Source organism: Mustela erminea, chromosome 1, assembly GCF_009829155.1.
Source record: "Mustela erminea isolate mMusErm1 chromosome 1, mMusErm1.Pri, whole genome shotgun sequence".
In the NCBI taxonomy this organism is placed as follows: domain Eukaryota; kingdom Metazoa; phylum Chordata; class Mammalia; order Carnivora; family Mustelidae; genus Mustela; species Mustela erminea.
In genome coordinates, this window is record NC_045614.1 from 80227614 (window position 1) to 80241465 (window position 13852).

The 13852-nt window shown below is 41.1% G+C and overlaps 1 long non-coding RNA gene across 1 annotated transcript in view; it reads right to left on the reverse strand.

Annotated features, from left to right (window-relative positions):
- Nucleotides 1-1140: 1140 nt before the first annotated feature.
- Nucleotides 1141-13852, reverse strand: part of LOC116582143 — a 30543-nt gene continuing 17831 nt past the window's right edge. Inside the window, exon 3 of the long non-coding RNA XR_004282397.1 lies at nucleotides 1141-2364. This is a non-coding gene — a long non-coding RNA (uncharacterized LOC116582143). The remainder of the gene's footprint in view (nucleotides 2365-13852) is intronic.

Genomic DNA, 13852 nt, shown 5'->3' on the forward strand with positions numbered 1-13852 from the left:
GGGCTCCATCCCAGGATTCTGGGATCATGACCTGAGCCAAAGGCAGATGCTTAACTGATTGAGCCACCTAGGTGCCCCGGCATTTCTTATACTGTGACTTACCATCACTTTCAACCCCAAATGGATCCTATTGATAATTCTAGACAGGAAGTCCCTGTCAGCCTCCTGATACTCAAGGAAATGCCAATTAAAATACAGCATCACTTTTTTTAAAGGTTTTATTTATTTATTTGTCAGAGAGAGATGGAGAGCGCATAAGAGGTGGAGCGGCAGGCAGAGATAGACGCAGGATCCTGCTGAGCAAGGAGCCCAATATGGGACTCGATCCCAGGACCCTGAGATCATGACCTGAGCCAAAGCCAGATGCTTAGCTGATGCTTAGCGGATCCAGGTGTTCCTAGAATACAGCATGATTAGCACCACAGTAGCAATGCTCTATGGGTACCTAACTCAGGCTTGAGACAGTTTTTACGGAGTAGGTAATATCCAAGTTGAGTCCTACAAGCCGTGTAGGTTTATCTAAACACCAAGTATGGGGAGAAGGTACCCAAAAGAGAGAAGAACTCATATGGAAGTCTGGAGGATAGAGAGGCTTTCCCCCCAGGAATTGCAAGTTTTTCCTGCAACAAGTATTACCAGCATCTACAGTGTACCAAGTATTGTGCTGAGCGATGGAGTAGTATAGTAGAAAGCAAAACACCACAAAAATCCTGACCTTATAATGCTTATTATACTGGTGGAAGGGAGAGGGCAAGATAGGGAGCAGAGATAAATGAAGTTTCAGGGGAAAGGGGGAGAGATACAAAGGGCCTTGAAGCCTAGTCAAGAAATTTTGGCTTATCTGAGAGCATGGGAATACCACTGATTTTAAGCAGAGGAGAAATGTGATAGGTTTGCATTATATCACTCTGTTTCAGAGTATTTTCCTTTGTATTTCCCATAAAAATTCTCACATTCATTTTTCTTTTTTTTTTTAATAAGACTTTATTTATTTATTTATTTATTTGACAGACAGAGACCACAAGTAGGCAGAGAGGCAGGCAAAGAGAGAGGAGGAGGAAGCAGGCTCCCCGCTAAGCAGAGAGCCCGATAGAGGGCTCAATCCCAGGACCCTGGGATCAGGACCCGAGCCGAAAGCAGAGGCCTTAACCCCCTGAGCCACCCGGGCGCCCCAAGGGGGAAGACATTTTTTAAATGTAACACAAATATTCAGATTTGATTACTATTCAAATCATTAAGCATGTAAGAGGCAAAATTTTACATGAAATTTGGTATCACAACTAGGAAAATAATTACGATGTATATGACTACAAACAGGCAATTACATATAAAGCTCTCACAAATCAACATAAAAAAGTTTAATTTCACTCTCAATAAAATAAGGGCAGTGTAAGGGCCTGGTTAGCCAGAGGAACTTAGTTGTAAACCCCGGATATAGGGGCAGGCCAGGCCCGATGGAGACATCCAATCAGTGGGGCACGCATATATTTACTGTGGTGAGTTGAAATCCCATTGGCCACCTGTGTGCGGCCAGGCTCAACCACCTATATAAAGGTTAGTCTGTGAGGCTGGGGAGTAGTAGGAGGAGTAAGAATAGCCGTTGGAATAGCCCTTAGGGTGATCTTCAGGAGAGTCGGAGCGTTGTGGTCATCATGGTCGTTGGGAGTGTCATGGTCATCCTGGTCATCGTAGTCATAGGCAGCAACGCCCCGGCGAACAGCTTCGCCACCAGCAGCCTCGCCGCCAGTGGCCTCACTGGAGCGGCATCATTCTGGGGAGCGGCCCCATCCAGGGAGTGGCCTTGCCGGAGCAACCTCATTCCCGGGAGCGGCCCTGTCTGGGGAGCGGCCTCGTAGGCAGTGGCCTCATCTGGAGCGGCCTCGTCAGGAGCAGCGTCATGGGGAGTAGAGTCTGAGTCATCAGGGCTATCGTCCTCGTTGTCGTCGTCTCTGCGTCATCGGGGTTGTCGTCCTCGTCATCGTTGCCTTTTCGTCGTTGGGGGTGGCCTCGTCCAGAGCAGCCTCATCGGCAAGCGGCCTCGTCCAGAGTGGCCTTGTCAGGGTTGTCGTCACCTTTTCGAGTGGCCTCGTCTGGGGAGCTGCCTCGTTGGCCAGCGGCCTTGTCCTGGGAGCGGCCTTGTCCTGGGAGCAGCCTCGTCCAGAGTGGCCTCATCTGCAGAGCGGCCTCGTCCAGAGCAGCCTCATCCAGAGCGGCCTTCTTGGGAGTGGCCTTGTCGGGGTCATCGTCTTCGTCTCTTCGTAAGAGATGGCCCCTAGGAGTCAGTTTGATTTTCGATGCTTGGCGTAAAATAAAGCTTTGTTTGATTTTCGCTTTGTGTCAGTCTCGTTCCTTTGACCACGGACCCTAACAGGCAGAAGATATAAACAAACATTCTTAGTGAAAGAAATATAAATCAATATTATGAAAGACTTATAAAAGATGTTTCACATTTAAAAGTAAAACCTAAAATTGCATTACAATCTTTTTTTTTTTTTCAGCTTTATCGAGATATAGTTTTCTCAGGTTTTTTGCTTCACTGTTGCTGAAATTTCTTAAGTGGCCACTTGATCTCTCCCAGAACTGTATTTGTTCACAGATAGCTGTCTAATTGTTGATCTTTTGGGGGGACAGAGGCAGGGGTCTTCTACCTCACCATCTTAGGATGTCCTACACTGTCTTTTTTAGTAATCACTTTTACAGACTTATATCACACCCTTTAATGTTTGTCATGAACCAAATGCTCTAGGACTTTTTTTTTCACAAATTAATACCAAACTGGGTTTTCCTCCATTCTATGCTGGTGTGTTTGCTCTTTTGAAGCTAAATTCCAGGTCTTTATTTCAATTACACTCAAATTTCAAAATGATCTTAACAGGTCTGAATTCTGGGCTAAATTGAACAATCATAATTTCCTATCTGTCATGCCAGTTCTCAATTCCAGGTTATTTTGTATTCCGAGTCATTTTTCTTAAAGATGATTATCTCAGGAACAAAGATAGAAAACAGATACATTTAGATCAAAAAGGAAGAAACCACAGCACAATCTGTGGATGGGAGAGGGCTTCTGTGAAGGTGGGAACTGCCCCCAAGAGAGGCCCAAGCTTTGAGATGACCAAAAAGGGTACACAAAGGAAAGGCAATCAACCACATGTCAGGTGACATTAACAGGTAATACCCCAGATGGTTCATCCCACACCACCTATGCCAAGCAGAATGGAGCAGATGGATGGCAGCTTGGGTAAAAGAGGCCATACATTGTCTGGGGTGGCTGGAGAAACCTAGAACACCATCAGATAAGTGAATCCTAGAATCCTACCAACATCACATCTTAACTCTCTCTCCATTAGAGGCAATAAGATATACAACAGGAAATCTCAACTATCCAGGTGAGTACAGAAGCAATAATATTTTAATATTTATAGGAAACTGACAGCAGGAAAAGGAGATATTAAACTCAACAAACAGAACTAACACCCAAAGAGAAAAAGTTAATGGAAAGCCAGGCAGAAACATTAAAAGAATTATTGGGGAAAGAACCAATTAGAGATCTTTGGAAATAATAAAAATAAATAGCAATTATTATCTATAAAATAGATGTAGCTGAGGAGCAATTAATAAGCCAAGAAATTCAGAATGCAGCCCAATTTTTCAAGGGAATTAAAAATATGAAATAAAAGTCAGTGTCATTTATGCTGCATTCTCTTGATAAGAAATGAATCTCAGGTTGGTTAACCAGCCCAGATTCAAGGGGAGGGGACCACACAAAACTGGGAGGGATGACTCATTGGGAGCATCACTGTGACAACCATTCCCCAAGCTTTCCCATAACTCTGTGTCTCTATTATCACCTGTCATGTGATGTTACAATTCAGTTGTGAGCCTCCCCATTAGACTATGAACATCATAAGGGAAGAACCATCTCACTCATCTTTCATAGCCACAGTAGCTGGCTCAAGTCCTAGCACATAGCCGGTGCTTACTAAAGGTTTGTGGAATTAAATTATTCCGTTGCAATCATCCAGAGTACATAGAGTCAGAGTACCTAGTTCTAAAGATAGTTCTGGACCATGTGGGCTGTATCTCTAAAGAAAGTAAATTAAATCAATTACTGTCGATGTAAAGGTAACCAACAGAAGAACTAAAGGAGAACGTGTAATTTCCAAGACATTACAGGGAAGGGGGAAACAGAAAACGTAATCAATTTAACAAAAGCCTTTTACATATCTCACTCAGAAATCTACATATAGACAAAACATGGTAATATAACATGGTTATATTATTTATATCTGCCATCAGACTTGAACTAAAGATATAAAAAGAGAACTTTGCAGTCAACAATTTATGAGCAAACACATGTCATTTTTACAAAAACTATGTATCAGGCCACACCAAAAAAACCTTGAAAATTTTCAAAATGCAAACATCATCTAGATCATATTATAACATAATTTAAAATTCATAAAACAAAAAAATTGATAGTCACTTCCCACCCACTCCTCAACCAAAGAATCTAACATAAAAATGTGAAATCTTAAAAAATGTCTAGGTACACGTGAAAAGATGCACATCACTCATCATCAAGGAATAGAAATCAAAACCACAGTAATATATCACCTCAACCTGTCAGAATGTCTAAAGTTAACAACACAAGAAATAAGAGGTGTTGGCAAGGTTGCAGAGAAAGGGGAACCCTCTTTCATTCTTGGTAGGAATGCAAACTGGTACAGTCACTGGAGAACAGTATGGAGGTTCCTCAAAAAGTTAAAAATAGAGCTATCCTACAATTTACCCAAAGGATACAAAAATACAGATTCAAGGGATACATGCACCCCAATGTATATAGCAGCATTATCAACAATAGCCAAATTATGGAGAGAGTGCAAATGTCCATTGACTAATGAATGGATAAAGAAGATGTGGGGTGTGTGTGTGTGTGTGTGTGTGTGTGTGTGTGTGTGTGTGTATAGAGAGAGAGAGAGTGGAATATTACTCAGCCATCAAAAATGAAATCTTGCCATTTGCAAGGATGTGGATGGAGCTAGTGTATATTATGCTAAGTGAAATACATCAGTCAGAGAAAGATAAATACCATGTGATTTCACTCATGTGATTTTGTGAAACAAAATAATGTGGATTATGTGGATTTTGGAAACAAAACAGATGAAAGTGTGAGAAGGGGGAGAAAAAAGAGAGGAAAGAAGGGGAGGCAAACCATAAGAGACTCTTAATGATAAACAACAATCAGAGGGTTGATGGAGGGAGGTCGGTGGGGAGCAGGCTAGATGGATGATGAGTATGAAAGAGGACACTTGTTATGATGAACACTGTGTGTTGTATGTAAGTGATGAATCACTGAATTCTGCTCCAGAAACCAATATTGCACTGTATGTTAACTACCTAAAATATAAATAAAAAATAAAGTTCAGTAAAAAAATTTTTTAATGTCAGTAAAAGAAGAAATAAATTAGAAATTAGAAACCTAAGTAGAACACTAACCATAAAAAATATAAATTAAAAAATCTAATTGTATCGGGTCCATTTGATTTTATAGGTGTTCTGTCAAGCTTTCAAGGTCATAATTTCCAAGCTACATAAACAATTCCAGATCACAGATAAGGGTGAAAAGATTTTTAATTAGTATTATGAAGTTAGCATAATGCTGATATCAAAACCAGAAAAAGAGGGGCACCTGGGTGGCTCAGTCAGTTAAGAGTACAACTCTTAATCTCAGCCCAGGTCTCAATCTCCAAGTCATGAGTTCAAGCTCTGCACTGGGCTCCATGCTGGGTGTGGAGCCTACTTTAAAAACACACAGAGGGGCACCTAGGTGGCTCAGTGGGTTAAGGCCTCTGCCTTCGGCTCAGGTTGTGATCCCAGTGTCCTGGGATCGAGCCCCACATCTGGCTCTCTGCTCTGAAGCGAGCCTGCTTCCTCCTCTTTCTCTCTGTCTACTTGTGATCTTTGTCTGTCAAATAAAAAAATAAAATCTTTAAAAAATAAAAATAAAAACACACAGAAAAAGAGTACACAGGGAAAAAGCACAGGCCTATCTCATGTATGAATATATAGGCAGAATGTTTACATAAGAGAATATATAAATAATGGAAAATTACTACTGATTCCAAGAAGTCAATGTTACATACTGTTAAATTTTACATACTGAATGACATTAATAGATCAAAAAAGAAAACAAACATAAGCATTTCAAAAGATGATAGAGGGGCACCTGGGTGGCTCAGTTGGTTAAGTAGTCTGCCTTCAGCTCAGGTTGTGATCTCCAGATGATGAGATCTGCTCATCAGGAAGTCTGCTTCTCTCTCTCTCTCTCTCTCTCTCTCTCTCTTTCTCTCTCTTTCTTCTCTCTCTCTCTCCCCCTCTATTTCTACCCCCCCAAAACAAAATTTTTTTAAAGTGGTGAATTTAGTAAAATTCTGTCTCTTGAATGGTGAGAGTTCTTCCCAGTTCTCTTTCCCAGCCAAACTCCCAGAACTCCCATAATAATGGAGAAACCTCCAAAGCACAGGACAGACAGATTCGTCTCAGGAGAAATCGCACAGGCCCAGAGAAAGGACATCCAGTTACTAAAATCTCAGGATCTCCCAGGGAAAAAGCCAGCTCACCACTCAATCACCATATGATGGAGACCAGCAATGAGCGAGCCTGACCCCCACCCAACACACACACAGGTCTGCCAGTTTTCAGCACCTCATTCTTCATTCTTACAGACCCATGTCTCAGTAATACCTGACATTTAAAGGAAGCCTTGAACATAAAACAGAGGGCAAAACAAATAAACAGGAAAAGGAACTGGAAGAAACTGAGCTATGCACAACATTAAAAAAAACAATTTGTAGAAAAACACTTAAAATGAATAGACACAGAGTCATAGGAGACATTGTCACATCCACAAACCAAATACAGGCTGCTATTTTTAAAAAGCAAGAACAAGAAAGAGAAAGAGCCCTTGGAAGCTACAACTGTGATAGTGACAATTGAAATTTAATAGGAAGTTCAGAAAAGTCAACAAAAGAGATACCCCAGATGATAAATAAAAGGAAAGGACATAAAATAATCAAAAAGCAGAGAAGAGAGTAAGAGAATTAGAGGTTCAATCTGTGAGATTCACTATCCAAATACAAGGAGTTCCAGATATAAGGATGGGACTGGAGGGGAGGAAAGTGGGTAATGGGGAAAAGAACTATACAAAATAAAAGAAGAAAACCTTCAGAATTGGAACATGTGACTCTCTGGATAGAAACAGCCATGTATTGGCTAAAACTAACATTCAAGAAACAGCAGATGTTCACAAGGATTTGGGAAAAGGGGAATCCTCTCACACTGCTGGTGGGAATACAAACTGCTGCAGCCACTCTGGAGAACAGTATGGAGGTTCCTCAAAAAGTTAAAAATAGAGCTACCCTATGACCAAGGGATTGCACTACTAGGTATTTATCCAAAGGATACAGATTCGAAGGGGCACATGCACCACAACAGTTATAGCAGCATTATGAACAACAGCCAAACTATACAAAGAGCCCAAAGTGTTCAACTGGTGGATAAAGAAGATGTGGCACACATCCATTCCCCAATGGAATACTACTCAGCCATCAGAAAGAATGAAATCTTGCCATTTTCAATGATATGGTTGGAGCCAGAGTGTATTATGTTAAGTGAAGTCAGTCAGTCAAAGACAAATACCATATGATTTCACTCATATGTGGAATTTAAGAAAGAAAATAGATAAACATATAGGAAGGGAAGGAAAAATAAAATAAGATAAAAACAGAGAGGGAGGCAAACCATAAGAGGCTCTTAAATATAGAGAATAAACTGAGGGTTGCTGGAGGGGTGTGGGTGGCGGATGGGCTAGACGGGCGATGGGCATTAAGGAGGGCACTCATCGTTGAGTACCGAGTGTTACCTGGAATTGATGAATAACTAAATTCTACTTCTGAAACCAATACTACCCCACATGTTAACTAACTTGAATTTAAATAAAATCTCAGAAGAAAAAAAAAGAAAGAAAGAAAACAGCCATTTATAAAATTTAAAAGACCACCACAATAAAATTTAAAAGACACACGCCACAATAGATCATTGTGGAATTTCAGAACACCAGGAATAGCTTCCAGAGAGAAATGGAGGAAAATAATCAAAGCAGAGGAATGCACAGAATCCAGGAAACAGAGAACCCAAAAGAGAAGAGAGGAGGAAAGACTTCTAGGAGGATAAGTAGTCCCAGGAGGACAGCAAGCCCAGGAGCACAGAGTCCAGATTTGGGCAGAAAAGTGGACTCCAGGAAGGAGGTCTTGAGAGGTAAGGGAGTGGGATTAGTAAATTATCTGCTGGAGGGTGTGGAATAGATTCACAATAGGTACAAAGAAAACTAAGCAAAATAAATGGATGCAATTAACAACTCTGAGAGAAGTAAAACTAGAAGGAACTATGATCTTAGTGCAGTACTTGGTTCCAAATAAACAATCTGTACATGTAAACAACATCTATACAGGTGCTGAAATGGGGCAAATGCAACAGAACACACTGGATGAGGTATGTCTGATCCTGGGTTCTTGTCTCCCCCAATTGCTACCATCCTCTAGTTGTCATATTAGTCCAGGTTTTGTAGGAATTCACAAGTAGCTGATTTGTTGACTGTGTAAATATAATGTGTTAGTCTTCTCCATGTTCTTTTGGGGTTTTATTGTTTACAAACTTCTTTTTGTATTGAGAAAAAGAGCCAAAACATCACTGACCAAAGTTCTTGCACCAGGCAAAAGAATCTGGAACATAGCTCAGTGAGCCCTCTTCTTGAAGTGTGAGGGTCTTAAACCATCCTTTCTTCTCTGTTCCCCTTCCCCTGTTTTCTGTATTGGGCCAGATCTAACGTCCTACAAACTTGACTCTCATCCTATTCCCACTTCTCTCTCCCCCCAAAAAAGCTCCCACACATACATATTTAATTTGTAGGTATTGTCCACAACTCTTAAATGATTTGTGCAAAAGTCTTGAAGAAGCTAAGAACACTCCATCCCCGTTTCTCAATCTCTTGTGTCAAGACCATTCTTTGATGAGATTCATACTGATACAGTTGCATTTGGAAGGATCAAACCTACTTTTATCTCTAATCCTAGAGTAAAGAGAAGCAAAAGCAGTGATGGGGGCCTTCCATGTAGAAAGCAGGGTCGGGAGACACCTGCGTGGCCCAGTTGGTTAAGCATCTGCCTTTGGCTCAGGTCATGATCCTGGGGTCCTGGAATTGAGCCCCACATTAAGCTCCCTGCTCAGAAGAAAGCCTGGTTTTCACTCTCCCTCTGCTGCTCTCCCCACCTCCACCCTGTCTTTAGTTCTCTCTCACTCTCTCTCAAATAATAAATAAAACCAAGAAAGAAAGAAAGAAGAAAAGAAAGAAAGGAAGGAAAGGAAATGAAGCAGGTTCAGAAGACCAAGAAAGGGAAGACAAATGTATATCCAAGTCACTCAGGAACTTTTATACAGGTATAAGAAACATGTCAAAGGGGCCACAAGAGGGGTGCCTGGGTGGCTCAGTGGGTTAAGCCGCTGCCTTCGGCTCAGGTCATGATCTCAGGGTCCTGGGATCGAGTCCCGCATCGGGCGCTCTGCTCAGCAGGGAGCCTGCTTCCCTCTCTCTCTCTCTCTCTGCCTGCCTCTCCATCTACTTGTGATTTCGCTCTGTCAAATAAATAAATAAAATCTTTTTAAAAAAAAAAAAAAGGGGGCCACAAGATTGTTTAATAAGAAATGGACAAATGTAGCTCCATGCATGTTTACTAATAGAAACCAAAGCTTCTGGTGAAATCTTGAATTTATGGGGTGGAGGGGTCTGGAAAGGAAGGTAGACAAGTATGGACCTCTCTCTTCTTTCCCTGACCCCTTCCCCTCATTTCTGAACTGAGCCCTCTTGGACTTCTGTGACCCCTCATAGGGGAATGTTTATTTGATGGTTGATTTTGCTATGCTAGGTACTTCCTTTCCCATTTTGCTAACATTTTGTAACACACATACAGACCTTTTTTCCTTCTCTTTACCCTAGAAAAATACAGTGAATAAATAAAAACTTACTGGTACTGAAAAAAAAAATTCCATTCACTATAGCAACAAAAATTATAAAATGCCTAAGAACACACTTGAAAATAAATGTACAGGGGAGCCTGGATGGCTCAGAGGGTTAAGTGTCTGCCTTCAGCTCAGGTCATGATCTCCGGGTCCTGGGACTGAGCACGTGCTAGTGCGTGCACGTGCGCTCACTCTCTCTCATTCTCTCTCTCTCTCAAATGAATAAAATCTTTAAAAAAAAGAAATATATAAAACTTATATGAATAAAATTATAAAAATATTCTCCAGATGATAAAATGTGATTTGAGTAAAGGGAGAGAGAGATAGTCCATGCCCTTGGGTATGAAAGACTCATTATTGTACAACTCATTATTTCCTTCCTACATTAACCCATAAATTCTCAATGCAAACACACCAAATTCCAATATGATTCCTTAGTGAAATTTGACAAACTAATTATAAGTACCCTCTGAATGAGTAAATATTCAAGACTAGTCAAGCAATGCTTTAAAAATAAGAACAATACATAAGACTTAATCCACCAAATATCAAAAGATTTTTAAGGTGTTATTGGTGCAATAACAGACAAAGAGAGATTAAAAAGAATAAGAAATTGTAAAAGAGACTCATTATGGATCAGAATACATTTAGATAAAAATAGTATTTAAAACCAGTAGGGAGAGGCACCCAGTGGTACAGTCTGTTAAGCATCTGATTCTTGGTTTACGCTCAGATTGTGACCTCAGAGTTGTGGGATCCAGCCCCACATGCAGCTCCACACTCAGTGCACAGCCTTCTTGTGACTCTCTCCCTCTTCCTCTGTCCCTTCCCCTGCCCAATAAATAAATAAATAAATAAATCTTAAAAAATATAGTAGGGAAAGAAAGGATTATTTAAGAAATGTTTTGGGGGGGGTGCCTGGGTGGCTCGGCTGGTTAAGTGTCTGCCTTTGGCTCAGGTCATGATTCCTAGGTCCTGGGATCAACATCGGACTGAGCTTCCTGCTCAGTGAGGAGCCTGCTTCTCCCTCTCCCTCTCCCACCAACCTCACTCATGTTCTCACTCGCTCTGCTCTCTTTCAAATAAATACATTAAAAATCTTAGGAAGAAGGAAAGAAAGAAAGAAAGAAAGAAAGAAAGAAAGAAAGAAAGAAAGAAAGGAAGGAAGGAAGGAAGGAAGAAAGAAATGTTTTAGGGACAACTGGACACTCATTTAGAAAATATTTAAGTTGGATCCCTACCTGACAACAAATACTTATTTAAGATCTAGTCATAAGAACAAAAAGAAATATTTTCTGTTGCTGTAGAGCTAACAGGTAAAAAAATATATATTAAATCAAAGAACCATGCAAATGAATAAAAATTATTATTGTTGCAAGGGCTACAAAAAAAAAAGTGCTACTACCTGTTATGAAAACTCAAAAGAGTAGGAATTAGATTAGGAAAGTCAAGATATGCTTCCCTGAAAAGGAACTGACTGAACTTAGTTCTGAGATCTGAAGAAAGAACAAGGATTTGCTCAGCTAAGAGTTGGAAGGCAACATACCCAGGAAAGGACACAGCTGCACAAAGTCTTGTGGAGAATATATAGAACATTCAAAGAAGCGGAGTAGACCTAAAATTTAGAAAAGAGAAGGGAGCACGAGGCCAGATCCTGGCAGGGCTTTGGAGGTCACATTAAAGATTCTGATCCCTATCGTAAGAGCAATGGAATCCCTTGACAGTGACAAAAGGAGATTTTGAAAAGATCACCTCTGGCTGAGAAAAGTAGAAAAATGGGTTGGCCAAGAGGCTATATTGGGTCAGGGGATAAACAGAATGTAGGCAGCAGCAGCAGTCCATACAAAAGATATTAACTAGAGGAGAGCGGTAGCAATGAAAATAAAAGAGGTGGGCTGGTTAAAGATGTATTTAAAAGGTGAGATGTACATGAGCTGATGGTGGATTGGATACTGAAGAAAGGTGTCAAGAATGGGTAGATGGTTATACCACTCACTGAAATAAAGGGCACAGGACCAGTTTGATTGCTAGGGAAATCACAAATTCAGGCTTGGACATGCAGAGTTTGAGGCATCTTGAGATATGTCACAGAAGCTACCAAGCAGGCAGGGTAGAACCTCAGGGAAAACATTCCCATGTCATTCTTTCAAGAGAACATGAAATAGAACAATATTAACTGCTGTAGCAAACCAACCCCACAGACCAACTGACTCACCACAGCTGAAGTTCCTTGCTCACTCACAAAGCAGTCCAAAGCAGGATGTGAGCAGCTCCCCTTCATATGCAATGCAGGGACACCCATTTCACCCCACCTTGTGCCCTGCTCCTCCCCTCAGGCACCCAAAGCCTCTGCATTCAGGCAGAAGGGGAGAGTGGAAAACACACACTTTAACCACCTTAACCAGGCAGTGACACACACCAGGCATTACACCTCACATCGCACTATGGTCCACTGGTGAGAATAGAGCCCCCAACTGAGCAGCTACTTCCCAGCCCAGTGCTGCCAGATAAAATACAGGATGCATAGTTATTTGAATTTTTGGAGGAAAAAAAGAACCATTTTTAATATGTCCAAAATATTGAACCTGAAATTCAAATTTAACTAGGTGTCTTGCTTTTCACAGTTGCTTGCTTGTCTGCTTGTTAAATACAGCAGTCCTATCCCAGGGACAATCCTATCTATGACAGAGGATCACACATTTTGATGAAGAGTTAGTCATTTCTGCCATAGGCTACAAATGACATGAAGGAGATTCCCCCATATTTTGGGCAAGCCATGGGTGGTTTATAGCAACTTGTTCTTGAGTGTGAAAGACCAGGGAAGGGACGCCTGGGTGGTTCAATCACTTAAGCATCTGCCTTCAGATCAGGTCATGATCCCAGGGCACTGGGAGATGGAGCTCCAGGTTGGGATCCCTGCTCAGCAGGGAGCCTGCTTCTCCCTCTCCTTCTGCCTGCCACTACCCCTGCTTGTGCTTGTACTTGCTCTCTCTCTCTCTCTCTGACAAATAAAAAAAATCTTTTAAAAAATTAAATTTAAATTATGTTTTTTAAAAAATAAATAAAAGACAGACCAGGGAAGAGGAGCCTTTGAAACAGGGGATGAATGAGGAACACTCTTAGTAAACCTTAAAGTCAAAAAATACAAATCAATGTAATATACTCATTTAGCCAGTGAGCATTTATTAAGCACTTACTATGTTCTAAGTGCCACGGTAGTGGCTAAAAATAATTTATAATCCATGCCCTAAAAAGCTCACAGCCTTGAAAGAGTTGGGGGTGGGGGACATAAATAAGCAGAAGAAGGTGCAGCACTTAAGTCAAACTGGTAAGAATCCAAAAGGTTTCCCAAGGGAGATGGTGGCTGACCCAAGCCTTAGAAATATGACAAATAGGAATCCACCAAAAGAAGGTGTGCAGATTGTTACATCTACCCATGGAGTAATAAGTGGTATAAGACATACCCTCACACTGTAAACAACTGGAAAACTGGACAAAATACATGAAACGGTTGACATCAACCACAACAAGACTGTAATCTCTGAGAGAAAGTAAATAAACAAGGTGAACCCCCCCCCCCTACAATTGACCTGGTTTTCTGTCTGGAGGCACTTTCTGGACTTTGGCACAGGGAAGAGAACCCAGACAGAACCTGGCAGACTCACTGGAGTTAAGGATATAAATATAGGCCCCTGGGGAGGCTAAAATATTTGGAATTTATATGCAGAAAAAGTTTTCAAGAAATCTGCAGAGGGGTCTCCTCAAATCTTCAACTGAA